General features: G+C 49.3%; 17 non-coding genes across 17 annotated transcripts; all 17 read left to right on the top strand.

The window, feature by feature from the left end:
* Positions 1-1,550: 1,550 nt before the first annotated feature.
* Positions 1,551-1,622, top strand: TRNAM-CAU (transfer RNA methionine (anticodon CAU)). The gene has a single exon. It is a non-coding gene; the product is annotated as a tRNA-Met (tRNA).
* A 2,622-nt stretch (positions 1,623-4,244) lies between these two features.
* TRNAG-UCC (transfer RNA glycine (anticodon UCC)) lies at positions 4,245-4,316 on the top strand. The gene has a single exon. It is a non-coding gene; the product is annotated as a tRNA-Gly (tRNA).
* Positions 4,317-6,162: 1,846 nt separating this feature from the next.
* On the top strand, positions 6,163-6,234 carry TRNAM-CAU (transfer RNA methionine (anticodon CAU)). The gene has a single exon. It is a non-coding gene; the product is annotated as a tRNA-Met (tRNA).
* A 1,185-nt stretch (positions 6,235-7,419) lies between these two features.
* Positions 7,420-7,491, top strand: TRNAM-CAU (transfer RNA methionine (anticodon CAU)). The gene has a single exon. It is a non-coding gene; the product is annotated as a tRNA-Met (tRNA).
* Positions 7,492-8,679: 1,188 nt separating this feature from the next.
* Positions 8,680-8,751, top strand: TRNAM-CAU (transfer RNA methionine (anticodon CAU)). The gene has a single exon. It is a non-coding gene; the product is annotated as a tRNA-Met (tRNA).
* A 1,578-nt stretch (positions 8,752-10,329) lies between these two features.
* TRNAG-UCC (transfer RNA glycine (anticodon UCC)) lies at positions 10,330-10,401 on the top strand. The gene has a single exon. It is a non-coding gene; the product is annotated as a tRNA-Gly (tRNA).
* Positions 10,402-11,179: 778 nt separating this feature from the next.
* Positions 11,180-11,251, top strand: TRNAM-CAU (transfer RNA methionine (anticodon CAU)). Its single transcript has one exon. It is a non-coding gene; the product is annotated as a tRNA-Met (tRNA).
* Positions 11,252-13,696: 2,445 nt separating this feature from the next.
* On the top strand, positions 13,697-13,768 carry TRNAM-CAU (transfer RNA methionine (anticodon CAU)). The gene has a single exon. It is a non-coding gene; the product is annotated as a tRNA-Met (tRNA).
* Positions 13,769-14,760: 992 nt separating this feature from the next.
* TRNAM-CAU (transfer RNA methionine (anticodon CAU)) lies at positions 14,761-14,832 on the top strand. The gene has a single exon. It is a non-coding gene; the product is annotated as a tRNA-Met (tRNA).
* A 331-nt stretch (positions 14,833-15,163) lies between these two features.
* On the top strand, positions 15,164-15,235 carry TRNAG-UCC (transfer RNA glycine (anticodon UCC)). Its single transcript has one exon. It is a non-coding gene; the product is annotated as a tRNA-Gly (tRNA).
* Positions 15,236-16,017: 782 nt separating this feature from the next.
* TRNAM-CAU (transfer RNA methionine (anticodon CAU)) lies at positions 16,018-16,089 on the top strand. The gene has a single exon. It is a non-coding gene; the product is annotated as a tRNA-Met (tRNA).
* A 331-nt stretch (positions 16,090-16,420) lies between these two features.
* On the top strand, positions 16,421-16,492 carry TRNAG-UCC (transfer RNA glycine (anticodon UCC)). Its single transcript has one exon. It is a non-coding gene; the product is annotated as a tRNA-Gly (tRNA).
* Positions 16,493-17,081: 589 nt separating this feature from the next.
* On the top strand, positions 17,082-17,153 carry TRNAM-CAU (transfer RNA methionine (anticodon CAU)). The gene has a single exon. It is a non-coding gene; the product is annotated as a tRNA-Met (tRNA).
* Positions 17,154-17,484: 331 nt separating this feature from the next.
* TRNAG-UCC (transfer RNA glycine (anticodon UCC)) lies at positions 17,485-17,556 on the top strand. Its single transcript has one exon. It is a non-coding gene; the product is annotated as a tRNA-Gly (tRNA).
* A 782-nt stretch (positions 17,557-18,338) lies between these two features.
* Positions 18,339-18,410, top strand: TRNAM-CAU (transfer RNA methionine (anticodon CAU)). Its single transcript has one exon. It is a non-coding gene; the product is annotated as a tRNA-Met (tRNA).
* A 992-nt stretch (positions 18,411-19,402) lies between these two features.
* Positions 19,403-19,474, top strand: TRNAM-CAU (transfer RNA methionine (anticodon CAU)). Its single transcript has one exon. It is a non-coding gene; the product is annotated as a tRNA-Met (tRNA).
* A 331-nt stretch (positions 19,475-19,805) lies between these two features.
* Positions 19,806-19,877, top strand: TRNAG-UCC (transfer RNA glycine (anticodon UCC)). The gene has a single exon. It is a non-coding gene; the product is annotated as a tRNA-Gly (tRNA).
* The last annotated feature ends 313 nt before the right edge of the window (positions 19,878-20,190 follow it).

Genomic DNA, 20,190 nt, shown 5'->3' on the forward strand with positions numbered 1-20,190 from the left:
TCTCATCCTGTAAACCAACATACTGAGGAAGGTGAAACGTGTGGCTGCGCTCCTCACATGCTGAAGCAGCAGCAGCCCTTTCCCTGAAGCAAAGTTCCTTCATTCCTCCCTCCCATAACCCTTAGCAGGGGATTTATGGTAATTGAGTTGAGTTTCCAAACTGGCCCTTCCTTCCTTCCTTCCCATATCTGCCAGCTCGAGAAGGCTTGTTTTGTTGCACCTGGGAAGTAAAGTATCTATTTGCGAGAGAGAGAGAATGAGAGAGAGAGACAGAGAGAGAGAGACAGAGAGAGAAGGGGAAGGGGTGTTGGCAGTTAGGGTGTGAGCTAGAGAAATGAGGCCTGTCTGCAAAAGGCCATGGGATGGGAGTGCGTGGTTGCAGGTTGTTTGGCTTTGTAAGGCCTACTGCCCGCTTCACTCGAAACTGGGTCTAGGGTTGTCGGTTTGTAGGCTGTAAAAGCCCAGAAAAGCGCTTGTTCTCTAACCAGCAGAGTGGCGCAGCGGAAGCGTGCTGGGCCCATAACCCAGAGGTCGATGGATCCAAACCATCCTCTGCTAACTTTTTTCAAATTATGTTTTTGTGTCATGGCATTAGGGCACAAAGAGCTGTAAGTGCCTGGATGCAATGTCATTCCTTGAACTTGCTGCCTCGTTCCACTCTTGCGCTAAATAGGAGAGGGTCCCAGCCCAGCCAACAAAATGTACTGTTCAATCAAACCAAACTTAAAACCAAGCTCCTTTTTTAAGGGGTCCCGGGGAAATGTTGGGCTGACCGGCAAGACCTCATGATGCGAACTGCTTCTGCGTCAAACGCAAGCTTTTTTCATTCCCAGCCAATGACTTATTCTTATTTCTAAGGGGCGCTCCATCACATAGCCCAGACAGGCAGGAGTTGGTGGTATAGTGGTGAGCATAGCTGCCTTCCAAGCAGTTGACCCGGGTTCCATTCCCGGCCAACGCAGATCAAATCTTTAAATTGTTCAAAATGCATTTTTTGGAAATCAGACTCATGCTGAAAGCAAAGCTGACACACTTTTCGTGAAAATCAAAACCCCATCCAGGAAAGGTTCTTGCATCCTAGTTTCTGCAACTGTCTATCGGTGAGGGGATTGAAGCGAGCAGGGCTCCTGGCCCCTCCCCGACAAAATGCAATGTCATTCCTTGAACTTGCTGCCTCGTTCCACTCTTGCGCTAAATAGGAGAGGGTCCCAGCCCAGCCAACAAAATGTACTGTTCAATCAAACCAAACTTAAAACCAAGCTCCTTTTTTAAGGGGTCCCGGGGAAATGTTGGGCTGACCGGCAAGACCTCATGATGCGAACTGCTTCTGCGTCAAACGCAAGCTTTTTTCATTCCCAGCCAATGACTTATTCTTATTCTTATTCTTATTCTAGAGAAATGAGGCCTGTCTGCAAAAGGCCATGGGATGGGAGTGCGTGGTTACAGGTTGTTTGGCTTTGTAAGGCCTACTGCCCGCTTCACTCGAAACTGGGTCTAGGGTTGTCGGTTTGTAGGCTGTAAAAGCCCAGAAAAGCTCTTGTTCTCCAACCAGCAGAGTGGCGCAGCGGAAGCGTGCTGGGCCCATAACCCAGAGGTCGATGGATCGAAACCATCCTCTGCTAAGTTTTTTCAAATTATGTTTTTGTGTCATGGCATTAGGGAACAAAGAGCTGTAAGTGCCTGGATGCAATGTCATTCCTTGAACTTGCTGCCTCGTTCCACTCTTGCGCTAAATAGGAGAGGGTCCCAGCCCAGCCAACAAAATGTACTGTTCAATCAAACCAAACTTAAAACCAAGCTCCTTTTTTAAGGGGTCCCGGGGAAATGTTGGGCTGACCGGCAAGACCTCATGATGCGAACTGCTTCTGGGTCAAACGCAAGCTTTTTTCATTCCCAGCCAATGACTTATTCTTATTTCTGAGGGGCGCTCCATCACATAGCCCAGACAGGCAGGCGTTGGTGGTATAGTGGTGAGCATAGCTGCCTTCCAAGCAGTTGACCCGGGTTTGATTCCCGGCCAACGCAGATCAAATCTTTAAATTGTTCAAAATGCATTTTTTGGAAATCAGACTCATGCTGAAAGCAAAGCTGACACACTTTTCGTGAAAATCAAAACCCCATCCAGGAAAGGTTCTTGCATCCTAGTTTCTGCAACTGTCTATCGGTGAGGGGATTGAAGCGAGCAGGGCTCCTGGCCCCTCCCCGACAAAGCCCTGACGAAGGCCTGACAAAGGCCTATTCGCCTTGCCCTGACGGGCAAAGGTCCCAGCAGGCCACCGAGCACAGCACCTCAGCCTATTAGAGTGAGGTTTCAAGATCTCTCTCATCCTGTAAACCAACATACTGAGGAAGGTGAAACGTGTGGCTGCGCTCCTCACATGCTGAAGCAGCAGCAGCCCTTTCCCTGAAGCAAAGTTCCTTCATTCCTCACTCCCATAACCCTTAGCAGGGGATTTATGGTAATTGAGTTGAGTTTCCAAACTGGCCCTTCCTTCCTTCCTTCCCATATCTGCCAGCTCGAGAAGGCTTGTTTTGTTGCACCTGGGAAGTAAAGTATCTATTTGCGAGAGAGAGAGAATGAGAGAGAGAGACAGAGAGAGAGAGACAGAGAGAGAAGGGGAAGGGGTGTTGGCAGTTAGGGTGTGAGCTAGAGAAATGAGGCCTGTCTGCAAAAGGCCATGGGATGGGAGTGCGTGGTTGCAGGTTGTTTGGCTTTGTAAGGCCTACTGCCCGCTTCACTCGAAACTGGGTCTAGGGTTGTCGGTTTGTAGGCTGTAAAAGCCCAGAAAATCTCTTGTTCTCCAACCAGCAGAGTGGCGCAGCGGAAGCGTGCTGGGCCCATAACCCAGCGGTCGATGGATCGAAACCATCCTCTGCTAAGTTTTTTCAAATTATGTTTTTGTGTCATGGCATTAGGGCACAAAGAGCTGTAAGTGCCTGGATGCAATGTCATTCCTTGAACTTGCTGCCTCGTTCCACTCTTGCGCTAAATAGGAGAGGGTCCCAGCCCAGCCAACAAAATGTACTGTTCAATCAAACCAAACTTAAAACCAAGCTCCTTTTTTAAGGGGTCCCGGGGAAATGTTGGGCTGACCGGCAAGACCTCATGATGCGAACTGCTTCTGCGTCAAACGCAAGCTTTTTTCATTCCCAGCCAATGACTTATTCTTATTTCTAAGGGGCGCTCCATCAGATAGCCCAGACAGGCAGGCGTTGGTGGTATAGTGGTGAGCATGATTCCCGGCCAACGCAGATCAAATCTTTAAATTGTTCAAAATGCATTTTTTGGAAATCAGACTCATGCTGAAAGCAAAGCTGACACACTTTTCGTGAAAATCAAAACCCCATCCAGGAAAGGTTCTTGCATCCTAGTTTCTGCAACTGTCTATCGGTGAGGGGATTGAAGCGAGCAGGGCTCCTGGCCCCTCCCCGACAAAATGCAATGTCATTCCTTGAACTTGCTGCCTCGTTCCACTCTTGCGCTAAATAGGAGAGGGTCCCAGCCCAGCCAACAAAATGTACTGTTCAATCAAACCAAACTTAAAACCAAGCTCCTTTTTTAAGGGGTCCCGGGGAAATGTTGGGCTGACCGGCAAGACCTCATGATGCGAACTGCTTCTGCGTCAAACGCAAGCTTTTTTCATTCCCAGCCAATGACTTATTCTTATTCTTATTCTTATTCTAGAGAAATGAGGCCTGTCTGCAAAAGGCCATGGGATGGGAGTGCGTGGTTACAGGTTGTTTGGCTTTGTAAGGCCTACTGCCCGCTTCACTCGAAACTGGGTCTAGGGTTGTCGGTTTGTAGGCTGTAAAAGCCCAGAAAAGCTCTTTTTCTCCAACCAGCAGAGTGGCGCAGCGGAAGCGTGCTGGGCCCATAACCCAATGGTCGATGGATCGAAACCATCCTCTGCTAAGTTTTTTCAAATTATGTTTTTGTGTCATGGCATTAGGGCACAAAGAGCTGTAAGTGCCTGGATGCAATGTAATTCCTTGAACTTGCTGCCTCGTTCCACTCTTGCGCTAAATAGGAGAGGGTCCCAGCCCAGCCAACAAAATGTACTGTTCAATCAAACCAAACTTAAAACCAAGCTCCTTTTTTAAGGGGTCCCGGGGAAATGTTGGGCTGACCGGCAAGACCTCATGATGCGAACTGCTTCTGGGTCAAACGCAAGCTTTTTTCATTCCCAGCCAATGACTTATTCTTATTTCTGAGGGGCGCTCCATCACATAGCCCAGACAGGCAGGCGTTGGTGGTATAGTGGTGAGCATAGCTGCCTTCCAAGCAGTTGACCCGGGTTCGATTCCCGGCCAACGCAGATCAAATCTTTAAATTGTTCAAAATGCATTTTTGGGAAATCAGACTCATGCTGAAAGCAAAGCTGACACACTTTTCGCGAAAATCAAAACCCCATCCAGGAAAGGTTCTTGCATCCTAGTTTCTGCAACTGTCTATCGGTGAGGGGATTGAAGCGAGCAGGGCTCCTGGCCCCTCCCCGACAAAGCCCTGACGAAGGCCTGACAAAGGCCTATTCGCCTTGCCCTGACGGGCAAAGGTCCCAGCAGGCCACCGAGCACAGCACCTCAGCCTATTAGAGTGAGGTTTCAGGATCTCTCTCATCCTGTAAACCAACATACTGAGGAAGGTGAAACGTGTGGCTGCGCTCCTCACATGCTGAAGCAGCAGCAGCCCTTTCCCTGAAGCAAAGTTCCTTCATTCCTCCCCCCCATAACCCTTAGCAGGGGATTTATGGTAATTGAGTTGAGTTTCCAAACTGGCCCTTCCTTCCTTCCTTCACATATCTGCCAGCTCGAGAAGGCTTGTTTTGTTGCACCTGGGAAGTAAAGTATCTACTTGCGAGAGAGAGAGAATGAGAGAGAGAGACAGAGAGAGAGAGACAGAGAGAGAAGGGGAAGGGGTGTTGGCAGTTAGGGTGTGAGCTAGAGAAATGAGGCCTGTCTGCAAAAGGCCATGGGATGGGAGTGCGTGGTTGCAGTTTGTTTGGCTTTGTAAGGCCTACTGCCCGCTTCACTCGAAACTGGGTCTAGGGTTGTCGGTTTGTAGGCTGTAAAAGCCCAGAAAAGCTTTTGTTCTCCAACCAGCAGAGTGGCGCAGCGGAAGCATGCTGGGCCCATAACCCAGAGGTCGATGGATCGAAACCATCCTCTGCTAAGTTTTTTCAAATTATGTTTTTGTGTCATGGCATTAGGGCACAAAGAGCTGTAAGTGCCTGGATGCAATGTCATTCCTTGAACTTGCTGCCTCGTTCCACTCTTGCGCTAAATAGGAGAGGTTCCCAGCCCAACCAACAAAATGTACTGTTCAATCAAACCAAACCTAAAACCAAGCTCCTTTTTTAAGGGGTCCCGGGGAAATGTTGGGCTGACCGGCAAGACCTCATGATGCGAACTGCTTCTGCGTCAAACACAAGCTTTTTTCATTCCCAGCCAATGACTTATTCTTATTTCTAAGGGGCGCTTCATCAGATAGTCCAGACAGGCAGGTGTTGGTGGTATAGTGGTGAGCATAGCTGCCTTCCAAGCAGTTGACCCGGGTTCCATTCCCGGCCAACGCAGATCAAATCTTTAAATTGTTCAAAATGCATTTTTTGGAAATCAGACTCATGCTGAAAGCAAAGCTGACACACTTTTCGTGAAAATCAAAACCCCATCCAGGAAAGGTTCTTGCATCCTAGTTTCTGCAACTGTCTATCTGTGAGGGGATTGAAGCGAGCAGGGCTCCTGGCCCCTCCCCGACAAAATGCAATGTCATTCCTTGAACTTGCTGCCTCGTTCCACTCTTGCGCTAAATAGGAGAGGGTCCCAGCCCAGCCAACAAAATGTACTGTTCAATCAAACCAAACTTAAAACCAAGCTCCTTTTTTAAGGGGTCCCGGGGAAATGTTGGGCTGACCGGCAAGACCTCATGATGCGAACTGCTTCTGCGTCAAACGCAAGCTTTTTTCATTCCCAGCCAATGACTTATTCTTATTCTTATTCTTATTCTAGAGAAATGAGGCCTGTCTGCAAAAGGCCATGGGATGGGAGTGCGTGGTTACAGGTTGTTTGGCTTTGTAAGGCCTACTGCCCGCTTCACTCGAAACTGGGTCTAGGGTTGTCGGTTTGTAGGCTGTAAAAGCCCAGAAAAGCTCTTGTTCTCCAACCAGCAGAGTGGCGCAGCGGAAGCGTGCTGGGCCCATAACCCAGAGGTCGATGGATCGAAACCATCCTCTGCTAAGTTTTTTCAAATTATGTTTTTGTGTCATGGCATTAGGGCACAAAGAGCTGTAAGTGCCTGGATGCAATGTCATTCCTTGAACTTGCTGCCTCGTTCCACTCTTGCGCTAAATAGGAGAGGGTCCCAGCCCAGCCAACAAAATGTACTGTTCAATCAAACCAAACTTAAAACCAAGCTCCTTTTTTAAGGGGTCCAGGGGAAATGTTGGGCTGACCGGCAAGACCTCATGATGCGAACTGCTTCTTGGTCAAACGCAAGCTTTTTTCATTCCCAGCCAATGACTTATTCTTATTTCTGAGGGGCGCTCCATCACATAGCCCAGACAGGCAGGCGTTGGTGGTATAGTGGTGAGCATAGCTGCCTTCCAAGCAGTTGTCGCGGGTTCGATTTCCCGCAAACGCAGATCAAATCTTTAAATTGTTCGAAATGCATTTTTGGGAATTCAGACTCATGCTGAAAGCAAAGCTGACACACTTTTCGCGAAAATCAAAACCCCATCCAGGAAAGGTTCTTGCATCCTAGTTTCCGCAACTGTCTATCGGTGAGGGGATTGAAGCGAGCAGGGCTCCTGGCCCCTCCCCGACAAAGCCCTGACGAAGGCCTGACAAAGGCCTATTCGCCTTGCCCTGACGGGCAAAGGTCCCAGCAGGCCACCAAGCACAGCACCTCAGCCTATTAGAGTGAGGTTTCAGGATCTCTCTCATCCTGTAAACCAACATACTGAGGAAGGTGAAACGTGTGGCTGCGCTCCTCACATGCTGAAGCAGCAGCAGCCCTTTCCCTGAAGCAAAGTTCCTTCATTCCTCCCTCCCATAACCCTTAGCAGGGGATTTATGGTAATTGAGTTGAGTTTCCAAACTGGCCCTTCCTTCCTTCCTTCCCATATCTGCCAGCTCGAGAAGGCTTGTTTTGTTGCACCTGGGAAGTAAAGTATCTATTTGCGAGAGAGAGAGAATGAGAGAGAGAGACAGAGAGAGAGAGACAGAGAGAGAAGGGGAAGGGGTGTTGGCAGTTAGGGTGTGAGCTAGAGAAATGAGGCCTGTCTGCAAAAGGCCATGGGATGGGAGTGCGTGGTTGCAGGTTGTTTGGCTTTGTAAGGCCTACTGCCCGCTTCACTCGAAACTGGGTCTAGGGTTGTCGGTTTGTAGGCTGTAAAAGCCCAGAAAAGCTTTTGTTCTCCAAACAGCAGAGTGGCGCAGCGGAAGCGTGCTGGGCCCATAACCCAGAGGTCGATGGATCGAAACCATCCTCTGCTAAGTTTTTTCAAATTATGTTTTTGTGTCATGGCATTAGGGCACAAAGAGCTGTAAGTGCCTGGATGCAATGTCATTCCTTGAACTTGCTGCCTCGTTCCACTCTTGCGCTAAATAGGAGAGGGTCCCAGCCCAGCCAACAAAATGTACTGTTCAATCAAACCAAACTTAAAACCAAGCTCCTTTTTTAAGGGGTCCCTGGGAAATGTTGGGCTGACCGGCAAGACCTCATGATGCGAACTGCTTCTGCGTCAAACGCAAGCTTTTTTCATTCCCAGCCAATGACTTATTCTTATTTCTAAGGGGCGCTCCATCAGATAGCCCAGACAGGCAGGCGTTGGTGGTATAGTGGTGAGCATAGCTGCCTTCCAAGCAGTTGACCCGGGGTTCGATTCCCGGCCAACGCAGATCAAATCTTTAAATTGTTCAAAATGCATTTTTTGGAAATCAGACTCATGCTGAAAGCAAAGCTGACACACTTTTCGTGAAAATCAAAACCCCATCCAGGAAAGGTTCTTGCATCCTAGTTTCTGCAACTGTCTATCGGTGAGGGGATTGAAGCAAGCAGGGCTCCTGGCCCTTCCCCGACAAAGGCCTGACGAAGGCCTGACAAAGGCCTATTCGCCTTGCCCTGACGGGCAAAGGTCCCAGCAGGCCACCGAGCACAGCACCTCAGCCTATTAGAGTGAGGTTTCAGGATCTCTCTCATCCTGTAAACCAACATACTGAGGAAGGTGAAACGTGTGGCTGTGCTCCTCACATGCTGAAGCAGCAGCAGCCCTTTCCCTGAAGCAAAGTTCCTTCATTCCTCCCTCCCATAACCCTTAGCAGGGGATTTATGGTAATTGAGTTGAGTTTCCAAACTGGCCCTTCCTTCCTTCCTTCCCATATCTGCCAGCTCGAGAAGGCTTGTTTTGTTGCACCTGGGAAGTAAAGTATCTATTTGCGAGAGAGAGAGAGAATGAGAGAGAGAGACAGAGAGAGGGAGACAGAGAGAGAAGGGGAAGGGGTGTTGGCAGTTAGGGTGTGAGCTAGAGAAATGAGGCCTGTCTGCAAAAGGCCATGGGATGGGAGTGCGTGGTTGCAGGTTGTTTGGCTTTGTAAGGCCTACTGCCCGCTTCACTCGAAACTGGGTCTATGGTTGTCGGTTTGTAGGCTGTAAAAGCCCAGAAAAGCTCTTGTTCTCCAACCAGCAGAGTGGCGCAGCGGAAGCGTGCTGGGCCCATAACCCAGAGGTCGATGGATCGAAACCATCCTCTGCTAACTTTTTTCAAATTATGTTTTTGTGTCATGGCATTAGGGCACAAAGAGCTGTAAGTGCCTGGATGCAATGTCATTCCTTGAACTTGCTGCCTCGTTCCACTCTTGCGCTAAATAAGAGAGGGTCCCAGCCCAGCCAACAAAATGTACTGTTCAATCAAACCAAACTTAAAACCAAGCTCCTTTTTTAAGGGGTCCCGGGGAAATGTTGGGCTGACCGGCAAGACCTCATGATGCGAACTGCTTCTGCGTCAAACGCAAGCTTTTTTCATTCCCAGCCAATGACTTATTCTTATTTCTAAGGGGCGCTCCATCAGATAGCCCAGACAGGCAGGCGTTGGTGGTATAGTGGTGAGCATAGCTGCCTTCCAAGCAGTTGACCCGGGTTCCATTCCCGGCCAACGCAGATCAAATCTTTAAATTGTTCAAAATGCATTTTTTGGAAATCAGACTCATGCTGAAAGCAAAGCTGACACACTTTTCGTGAAAATCAAAACCCCATCCAGGAAAGGTTCTTGCATCCTAGTTTCTGCAACTGTCTATCGGTGAGGGGATTGAAGCGAGCAGGGCTCCTGGCCCCTCCCCGACAAAGGCCTGACAAAGGCCTATTCGCCTTGCCCTGACGGGCAAAGGTCCCAGCAGGCCACCGAGCACAGCACCTCAGCCTATTAGAGTGAGGTTTCAGGATCTCTCTCATCCTGTAAACCAACATACTGAGGAAGGTGAAACGTGTGGCTGTGCTCCTCACATGCTGAAGCAGCAGCAGCCCTTTCCCTGAAGCAAAGTTCCTTCATTCCTCCCTCCCATAACCCTTAGCAGGGGATTTATGGTAATTGAGTTGAGTTTCCAAACTGGCCCTTCCTTCCTTCCTTCCCATATCTGCCAGCTCGAGAAGGCTTGTTTTGTTGCACCTGGGAAGTAAAGTATCTATTTGCGAGAGAGAGAGAATGAGAGAGAGAGACAGAGAGAGAGAGAGACAGAGAGAGAAGGGGAAGGGGTGTTGGCAGTTAGGGTGTGAGCTAGAGAAATGAGGCCTGTCTGCAAAAGGCCATGGGATGGGAGTGCGTGGTTGCAGGTTGTTTGGCTTTGTAAGGCCTACTGCCCGCTTCACTCGAAACTGGGTCTAGGGTTGTCGGTTTGTAGGCTGTAAAAGCCCAGAAAAGCTCTTGTTCTCCAACCAGCAGAGTGGTGCAGCGGAAGCGTGCTGGGCCCATAACCCAGAGGTCGATGGATCGAAACCATCCTCTGCTAAGTTTTTTCAAATTATGTTTTTGTGTCATGGCATTAGGGCACAAAGAGCTGTAAGTGCCTGGATGCAATGTCATTCCTTGAACTTGCTGCCTCGTTCCACTCTTGCGCTAAATAGGAGAGGGTCCCAGCCCAGCCAATAAAATGAACTGTTCAATCAAACCAAACTTAAACCAAGCTCCTTTTTTAAGGGGTCCCGGGGAAATGTTGGGCTGACCGGCAAGACCTCATGATGCGAACTGCTTCTGCGTCAAACGCAAGCTTTTTTCATTCCCAGCCAATGACTTATTCTTATTTCTAAGGGGCGCTCCATCAGATAGCCCAGACAGGCAGGCGTTGGTGGTATAGTGGTGAGCATAGCTGCCTTCCAAGCAGTTGACCCGGGTTCGATTCCCGGCCAACGCAATCTTTAAATTGTTCAAAATGCATTTTTTGGAAATCAGACTCATGCTGAAAGCAAAGCTGACACACTTTTCGTGAAAATCAAAACCCCATCCAGGAAAGGTTCTTGCATCCTAGTTTCTGCAACTGTCTATCGGTGAGGGGATTGAAGCAAGCAGGGCTCCTGGCCCTTCCCCGACAAAGCCCTGACGAAGGCCTGACAAAGGCCTATTCGCCTTGCCCTGACGGGCAAAGGTCCCAGCAGGCCACCGAGCACAGCACCTCAGCCTATTAGAGTGAGGTTTCAGGATCTCTCTCATCCTGTAAACCAACATACTGAGGAAGGTGAAACGTGTGGCTGCGCTCCTCACATGCTGAAGCAGCAGCAGCCCTTTCCCTGAAGCAAAGTTCCTTCATTCCTCCCTCCCATAACCCTTAGCAGGGGATTTATGGTAATTGAGTTGAGTTTCCAAACTGGCCCTTCCTTCCTTCCTTCCCATATCTGCCAGCTCGAGAAGGCTTGTTTTGTTGCACCTGGGAAGTAAAGTATCTATTTGCGAGAGAGAGAGAGAATGAGAGAGAGAGACAGAGAGAGGGAGACAGAGAGAGAAGGGGAAGGGGTGTTGGCAGTTAGGGTGTGAGCTAGAGAAATGAGGCCTGTCTGCAAAAGGCCATGGGATGGGAGTGCGTGGTTGCAGGTTGTTTGGCTTTGTAAGGCCTACTGCCCGCTTCACTCGAAACTGGGTCTATGGTTGTCGGTTTGTAGGCTGTAAAAGCCCAGAAAAGCTCTTGTACTCCAACCAGCAGAGTGGCGCAGCGGAAGCGTGCTGGGCCCATAACCCAGAGGTCGATGGATCGAAACCATCCTCTGCTAACTTTTTTCAAATTATGTTTTTGTGTCATGGCATTAGGGCACAAAGAGCTGTAAGTGCCTGGATGCAATGTCATTCCTTGAACTTGCTGCCTCGTTCCACTCTTGCGCTAAATAAGAGAGGGTCCCAGCCCAGCCAACAAAATGTACTGTTCAATCAAACCAAACTTAAAACCAAGCTCCTTTTTTAAGGGGTCCCGGGGAAATGTTGGGCTGACCGGCAAGACCTCATGATGCGAACTGCTTCTGCGTCAAACGCAAGCTTTTTTCATTCCCAGCCAATGACTTATTCTTATTTCTAAGGGGCGCTCCATCAGATAGCCCAGACAGGCAGGCGTTGGTGGTATAGTGGTGAGCATAGCTGCCATCCAAGCAGTTGACCCGGGTTCGATTCCCGGCCAACGCAGATCAAATCTTTAAATTGTTCAAAATGCATTTTTTGGAAATCAGACTCATGCTGAAAGCAAAGCTGACACGCTTTTCGCGAAAATCAAAACCCCATCCAGGAAAGGTTCTTGCATCCTAGTTTCTGCAACTGTCTATCGGTGAGGGGATTGAAGCGAGCAGGGCTCCTGGCCCCTCCCCGACAAAGCCCTGACGAAGGCCTGACAAAGGCCTATTCGCCTTGCCCTGACGGGCAAAGGTCCCAGCAGGCCACCGAGCACAGCACCTCAGCCTATTAGAGTGAGGTTTCAGGATCTCTCTCATCCTGTAAACCAACACACTGAGGAAGGTGAAACGTGTGGCTGCGCTCCTCACATGCTGAAGCAGCAGCAGCCCTTTCCCTGAAGCAAAGTTCCTTCATTCCTCCCTCCCATAACCCTTAGCAGGGGATTTATGGTAATTGAGTTGAGTTTCCAAACTGTCCCTTCCTTCCTTCCTTCCCATATCTGCCAGCTCGAGAAGGCTTATTTTGTTGCACCTGGGAAGTAAAGTATCTATTTGCGAGAGAGAGAGAATGAGAGAGAGAGACAGAGAGAGAGAGACAGAGAGAGAAGGGGAAGGGGTGTTGGCAGTTAGGGTGTGAGCTAGAGAAATGAGGCCTGTCTGCAAAAGGCCATGGGATGGGAGTGCGTGGTTGCAGGTTGTTTGGCTTTGTAAGGCCTACTGCCCGCTTCACTCGAAACTGGGTCTAGGGTTGTCGGTTTGTAGGCTGTAAAAGCCCAGAAAAGCTCTTGTTCTCCAACCAGCAGAGTGGTGCAGCGGAAGCGTGCTGGGCCCATAACCCAGAGGTCGATGGATCGAAACCATCCTCTGCTAAGTTTTTTCAAATTATGTTTTTGTGTCATGGCATTAGGGCACAAAGAGCTGTAAGTGCCTGGATGCAATGTCATTCCTTGAACTTGCTGCCTCGTTCCACTCTTGCGCTAAATAGGAGAGGTTCCCAGCCCAGCCAACAAAATGTACTGTTCAATCAAACCAAACTTAAAACCAAGCTCCTTTTTTAAGGGGTCCCGGGGAAATGTTGGGCTGACCGGCAAGACCTCATGATGCGAACTGCTTCTGCGTCAAACGCAAGCTTTTTTCATTCCCAGCCAATGACTTATTCTTATTTCTAAGGGGCGCTCCATCAGATAGCCCAGACAGGCAGGCGTTGGTGGTATAGTGGTGAGCATAGCTTCTTCCAAGCAGTTGACCCGGGTTCGATTCCCGGCCAACGCAGATCAAATCTTTAAATTGTTCAAAATGCATTTTTGGGAAATCAGACTCATGCTGAAAGCAAAGCTGACACACTTTTCGCGAAAATCAAAACCCCATCCAGGAAAGGTTCTTGCATCCTAGTTTCTGCAACTGTCTATCGGTGAGGGGATTGAAGCGAGCAGGGCTCCTGGCCCCTCCCCGACAAAGCCCTGACGAAGGCCTGACAAAGGCCTATTCGCCTTGCCCTGACGGGCAAAGGTCCCAGCAGGCCACCGAGCACAGCACCTCAGCCTATTAGAGTGAGGTTTCAGGATCTCTCTCATCCTGTAAACCAACATACTGAGGAAGGTGAAACGTGTGGCTGCGCTCCTCACATGCTGAAGCAGCAGCAGCCCTTTCCCTGAAGCAAAGTTCCTTCATTCCTCCCCCCCATAACCCTTAGCAGGGGATTTATGGTAATTGAGTTGAGTTTCCAAACTGGCCCTTCCTTCCTTCCTTCCTTCACATATCTGCCAGCTCGAGAAGGCTTGTTTTGTTGCACCTGGGAAGTAAAGTATCTACTTGCGAGAGAGAGAGAATGAGAGAGAGAGACAGAGAGAGAGAGACAGAGAGAGAAGGGGAAGGGGTGTTGGCAGTTAGGGTGTGAGCTAGAGAAATGAGGCCTGTCTGCAAAAGGCCATGGGATGGGAGTGCGTGGTTGCAGTTTGTTTGGCTTTGTAAGGCCTACTGCCCGCTTCACTCGAAACTGGGTCTAGGGTTGTCGGTTTGTAGGCTGTAAAAGCCCAGAAAAGATTTTGTTCTCCAACCAGCAGAGTGGCGCAGCGGAAGCGTGCTGGGCCCATAACCCAGAGGTCGATGGATCGAAACCATCCTCTGCTAAGTTTTTTCAAATTATGTTTTTGTGTCATGGCATTAGGGCACAAAGAGCTGTAAGTGCCTGGATGCAATGTCATTCCTTGAACTTGCTGCCTCGTTCCACTCTTGCGCTAAATAGGAGAGGGTCCCAGCCCAACCAACAAAATGTACTGTTCAATCAAACCAAACCTAAAACCAAGCTCCTTTTTTAAGGGGTCCCGGGGAAATGTTGGGCTGACCGGCAAGACCTCATGATGCGAACTGCTTCTGCGTCAAACGCAAGCTTTTTTCATTCCCAGCCAATGACTTATTCTTATTTCTAAGGGGCGCTTCATCAGATAGTCCAGACAGGCAGGCGTTGGTGGTATAGTGGTGAGCATAGCTGCCTTCCAAGCAGTTGACCCGGGTTCGATTCCCGGCCAGCGCAGATCAAATCTTTAAATTGTTCAAAATGCATTTTTTGGAAATCAGACTCATGCTGAAAGCAAAGCTGACACACTTTTCGTGAAAATCAAAACCCCATCCAGGAAAGGTTCTTGCATCCTAGTTTCTGCAACTGTCTATCGGTGAGGGGATTGAAGCGAGCAGGGCTCCTGGCCCCTCCCCGACAAAATGCAATGTCATTCCTTGAACTTGCTGCCTCGTTCCACTCTTGCGCTAAATAGGAGAGGGTCCCAGCCCAGCCAACAAAATGTACTGTTCAATCAAACCAAACTTAAAACCAAGCTCCTTTTTTAAGGGGTCCCGGGGAAATGTTGGGCTGACCGGCAAGACCTCATGATGCGAACTGCTTCTGCGTCAAACGCAAGCTTTTTTCATTCCCAGCCAATGACTTATTCTTATTCTTATTCTTATTCTAGAGAAATGAGGCCTGTCTGCAAAAGGCCATGGGATGGGAGTGCGTGGTTACAGGTTGTTTGGCTTTGTAAGGCCTACTGCCCGCTTCACTCGAAACTGGGTCTAGGGTTGTCGGTTTGTAGGCTGTAAAAGCCCAGAAAAGCTCTTGTTCTCCAACCAGCAGAGTGGCGCAGCGGAAGCGTGCTGGGCCCATAACCCAGAGGTCGATGGATCGAAACCATCCTCTGCTAAGTTTTTTCAAATTATGTTTTTGTGTCATGGCATTAGGGCACAAAGAGCTGTAAGTGCCTGGATGCAATGTCATTCCTTGAACTTGCTGCCTCGTTCCACTCTTGCGCTAAATAGGAGAGGGTCCCAGCCCAGCCAACAAAATGTACTGTTCAATCAAACCAAACTTAAAACCAAGCTCCTTTTTTAAGGGGTCCCGGGGAAATGTTGGGCTGACCGGCAAGACCTCATGATGCGAACTGCTTCTGGGTCAAACGCAAGCTTTTTTCATTCCCAGCCAATGACTTATTCTTATTTCTGAGGGGCGCTCCATCACATAGCCCAGACAGGCAGGCGTTGGTGGTATAGTGGTGAGCATAGCTGCCTTCCAAGCAGTTGACCCGGGTTCGATTCCCGGCCAACGCAGATCAAATCTTTAAATTGTTCAAAATGCATTTTTGGGAAATCAGACTCATGCTGAAAGCAAAGCTGACACACTTTTCGCGAAAATCAAAACCCCATCCAGGAAAGGTTCTTGCATCCTAGTTTCTGCAACTGTCTATCGGTGAGGGGATTGAAGCGAGCAGGGCTCCTGGCCCCTCCCCGACAAAGCCCTGACGAAGGCCTGACAAAGGCCTATTCGCCTTGCCCTGACGGGCAAAGGTCCCAGCAGGCCACCGAGCACAGCACCTCAGCCTATTAGAGTGAGGTTTCAGGATCTCTCTCATCCTGTAAACCAACATACTGAGGAAGGTGAAACGTGTGGCTGCGCTCCTCACATGCTGAAGCAGCAGCAGCCCTTTCCCTGAAGCAAAGTTCCTTCATTCCTCCCCCCCATAACCCTTAGCAGGGGATTTATGGTAATTGAGTTGAGTTTCCAAACTGGCCCTTCCTTCCTTCCTTCACATATCTGCCAGCTCGAGAAGGCTTGTTTTGTTGCACCTGGGAAGTAAAGTATCTACTTGCGAGAGAGAGAGAATGAGAGAGAGAGACAGAGAGAGAGAGACAGAGAGAGAAGGGGAAGGGGTGTTGGCAGTTAGGGTGTGAGCTAGAGAAATGAGGCCTGTCTGCAAAAGGCCATGGGATGGGAGTGCGTGGTTGCAGTTTGTTTGGCTTTGTAAGGCCTACTGCCCGCTTCACTCGAAACTGGGTCTAGGGTTGTCGGTTTGTAGGCTGTAAAAGCCCAGAAAAGATTTTGTTCTCCAACCAGCAGAGTGGCGCAGCGGAAGCGTGCTGGGCCCATAACCCAGAGGTCGATGGATCGAAACCATCCTCTGCTAAGTTTTTTTAAATTATGTTTTTGTGTCATGGCATTAGGGCACAAAGAGCTGTAAGTGCCTGGATGCAATGTCATTCCTTGAACTTGCTGCCTCGTTCCACTCTTGCGCTAAATAGGAGAGGGTCCCAGCCCAACCAACAAAATGTACTGTTCAATCAAACCAAACCTAAAACCAAGCTCCTTTTTTAAGGGGTCCCGGGGAAATGTTGGGCTGACCGGCAAGACCTCATGATGCGAACTGCTTCTGCGTCAAACGCAAGCTTTTTTCATTCCCAGCCAATGACTTATTCTTATTTCTAAGGGGCGCTTCATCAGATAGTCCAGACAGGCAGGCGTTGGTGGTATAGTGGTGAGCATAGCTGCCTTCCAAGCAGTTGACCCGGGTTCGATTCCCGGCCAACGCAGATCAAATCTTTAAATTGTTCAAAATGCATTTTTTGGAAATCAGACTCATGCTGAAAGCAAAGCTGACACACTTTTCGTGAAAATCAAAACCCCATCCAGGAAAGGTTCTTGCATCCTAGTTTCTGCAACTGTCTATCGGTGAGGGGATTGAAGCGAGCAGGGCTCCTGGCCCCTCCCCGACAAAATGCAATGTCATTCCTTGAACTTGCTGCCTCGTTCCACTCTTGCGCTAAATAGGAGAGGGTCCCAGACCAGCCAACAAAATGTACTGTTCAATCAAACCAAACTTAAAACCAAGCTCCTTTTTTAAGGGGTCGCGGGGAAATGTTGGGCTGACCGGCAAGACCTCATGATGCGAACTGCTTCTGCGTCAAACGCAAGCTTTTTTCATTCCCAGCCAATGACTTATTCTTATTCTTATTCTTATTCTAGAGAAATGAGGCCTGTCTGCAAAAGGCCATGGGATGGGAGTGCGTGGTTACAGGTTGTTTGGCTTTGTAAGGCCTACTGCCCGCTTCACTCGAAACTGGGTCTAGGGTTGTCGGTTTGTAGGCTGTAAAAGCCCAGAAAAGCTCTTGTTCTCCAACCAGCAGAGTGGCGCAGCGGAAGCGTGCTGGGCCCATAACCCAGAGGTCGATGGATCGAAACCATCCTCTGCTAAGTTTTTTCAAATTATGTTTTTGTGTCATGGCATTAGGGCACAAAGAGCTGTAAGTGCCTGGATGCAATGTCATTCCTTGAACTTGCTGCCTCGTTCCACTCTTGCGCTAAATAGGAGAGGGTCCCAGCCCAGCCAACAAAATGTACTGTTCAATCAAACCAAACTTAAAACCAAGCTCCTTTTTTAAGGGGTCCCGGGGAAATGTTGGGCTGACCGGCAAGACCTCATGATGCGAACTGCTTCTGGGTCAAACGCAAGCTTTTTTCATTCCCAGCCAATGACTTATTCTTATTTCTGAGGGGCGCTCCATCACATAGCCCAGACAGGCAGGCGTTGGTGGTATAGTGGTGAGCATAGCTGCCTTCCAAGCAGTTGACCCGGGTTCGATTCCCGGCCAACGCAGATCAAATCTTTAAATTGTTCAAAATGCATTTTTGGGAAATCAGACTCATGCTGAAAGCAAAGCTGACACACTTTTCGCGAAAATCAAAACCCCATCCAGGAAAGGTTCTTGCATCCTAGTTTCTGCAACTGTCTATCGGTGAGGGGATTGAAGCGAGCAGGGCTCCTGGCCCCTCCCCGACAAAGCCCTGACGAAGGCCTGACAAAAGCCTATTCGCCTTGCCCTGACGGGCAAAGGTCCCAGCAGGCCACCGAGCACAGCACCTCAGCCTATTAGAGTGAGGTTTCAGGATCTCTCTCATCCTGTAAACCAACATACTGAGGAAGGTGAAACGTGTGGCTGCGCTCCTCACATGCTGAAGCAGCAGCAGCCCTTTCCCTGAAGCAAAGTTCCTTCATTCCTCCCCCCCATAACCCTTAGCAGGGGATTTATGGTAATTGAGTTGAGTTTCCAAACTGGCCCTTCCTTCCTTCCTTCACATATCTGCCAGCTCGAGAAGGCTTGTTTTGTTGCACCTGGGAAGTAAAGTATCTACTTGCGAGAGAGAGAGAATGAGAGAGAGAGACAGAGAGAGAGAGACAGAGAGAGAAGGGGAAGGGGTGTTGGCAGTTAGGGTGTGAGCTAGAGAAATGAGGCCTGTCTGCAAAAGGCCATGGGATGGGAGTGCGTGGTTGCAGTTTGTTTGGCTTTGTAAGGCCTACTGCCCGCTTCACTCGAAACTGGGTCTAGGGTTGTCGGTTTGTAGGCTGTAAAAGCCCAGAAAAGCTCTTGTTCTCCAACAAGCAGAGTGGCGCAGCGGAAGCGTGCTGGGCCCATAACCCAGAGGTCGATGGATCGAAACCATCCTCTGCTAAGTTTTTTCAAATTATGTTTTTGTGTCATGGCATTAGGGCACAAAGAGCTGTAAGTGCCTGGATGCAATGTCATTCCTTGAACTTGCTGCCTCGTTCCACTCTTGCGCTAAATAGGAGAGGGTCCCAGCCCAACCAACAAAATGTACTGTTCAATCAAACCAAACTTAAAACCAAGCTCCTTTTTTAAGGGGTCCCGGGGAAATGTTGGGCTGACCGGCAAGACCTCATGATGCGAACTGCTTCTGCGTCAAACGCAAGCTTTTTTCATTCCCAGCCAATGACTTATTCTTATTTCTAAGGGGCGCTTCATCAGATAGTCCAGACAGGCAGGCGTTGGTGGTATAGTGGTGAGCATAGCTGCCTTCCAAGCAGTTGACCCGGGTTCGATTCCCGGCCAACACAGATCAAATCTTTAAATTGTTCAAAATGCATTTTTTGGAAATCAGACTCATGCTGAAAGCAAAGCTGACACACTTTTCGTGAAAATCAAAACCCCATCCAGGAAAGGTTCTTGCATCCTAGTTTCTGCAACTGTCTATCGGTGAGGGGATTGAAGCGAGCAGGGCTCCTGGCCCCTCCCCGACAAAATGCAATGTCATTCCTTGAACTTGCTGCCTCGTTCCACTCTTGCGCTAAATAGGAGAGGGTCCCAGACCAGCCAACAAAATGTACTGTTCAATCAAACCAAACTTAAAACCAAGCTCCTTTTTTAAGGGGTCGCGGGGAAATGTTGGGCTGACCGGCAAGACCTCATGATGCGAACTGCTTCTGCGTCAAACGCAAGCTTTTTTCATTCCCAGCCAATGACTTATTCTTATTCTTATTCTTATTCTAGAGAAATGAGGCCTGTCTGCAAAAGGCCATGGGATGGGAGTGCGTGGTTACAGGTTGTTTGGCTTTGTAAGGCCTACTGCCCGCTTCACTCGAAACTGGGTCTAGGGTTGTCGGTTTGTAGGCTGTAAAAGCCCAGAAAAGCTCTTGTTCTCCAACCAGCAGAGTGGCGCAGCGGAAGCGTGCTGGGCCCATAACCCAGAGGTCGATGGATCGAAACCATCCTCTGCTAAGTTTTTTCAAATTATGTTTTTGTGTCATGGCATTAGGGCACAAAGAGCTGTAAGTGCCTGGATGCAATGTCATTCCTTGAACTTGCTGCCTCGTTCCACTCTTGCGCTAAATAGGAGAGGGTCCCAGCCCAGCCAACAAAATGTACTGTTCAATCAAACCAAACTTAAAACCAAGCTCCTTTTTTAAGGGGTCCCGGGGAAATGTTGGGCTGACCGGCAAGACCTCATGATGCGAACTGCTTCTGGGTCAAACGCAAGCTTTTTTCATTCCCAGCCAATGACTTATTCTTATTTCTGAGGGGCGCTCCATCACATAGCCCAGACAGGCAGGCGTTGGTGGTATAGTGGTGAGCATAGCTGCCTTCCAAGCAGTTGACCCGGGTTCGATTCCCGGCCAACGCAGATCAAATCTTTAAATTGTTCAAAATGCATTTTTGGGAAATCAGACTCATGCTGAAAGCAAAGCTGACACACTTTTCGCGAAAATCAAAACCCCATCCAGGAAAGGTTCTTGCATCCTAGTTTCTGCAACTGTCTATCGGTGAGGGGATTGAAGCGAGCAGGGCTCCTGGCCCCTCCCCGACAAAGCCCTGACGAAGGCCTGACAAAAGCCTATTCGCCTTGCCCTGACGGGCAAAGGTCCCAGCAGGCCACCGAGCACAGCACCTCAGCCTATTAGAGTGAGGTTTCAGGATCTCTCTCATCCTGTAAACCA

This window comes from Ambystoma mexicanum, chromosome 6q (assembly GCF_040938575.1).
Source record: "Ambystoma mexicanum isolate Mex_15411 chromosome 6q, UKY_AmexF1_1, whole genome shotgun sequence".
Classification (NCBI taxonomy): domain Eukaryota; kingdom Metazoa; phylum Chordata; class Amphibia; order Caudata; family Ambystomatidae; genus Ambystoma; species Ambystoma mexicanum.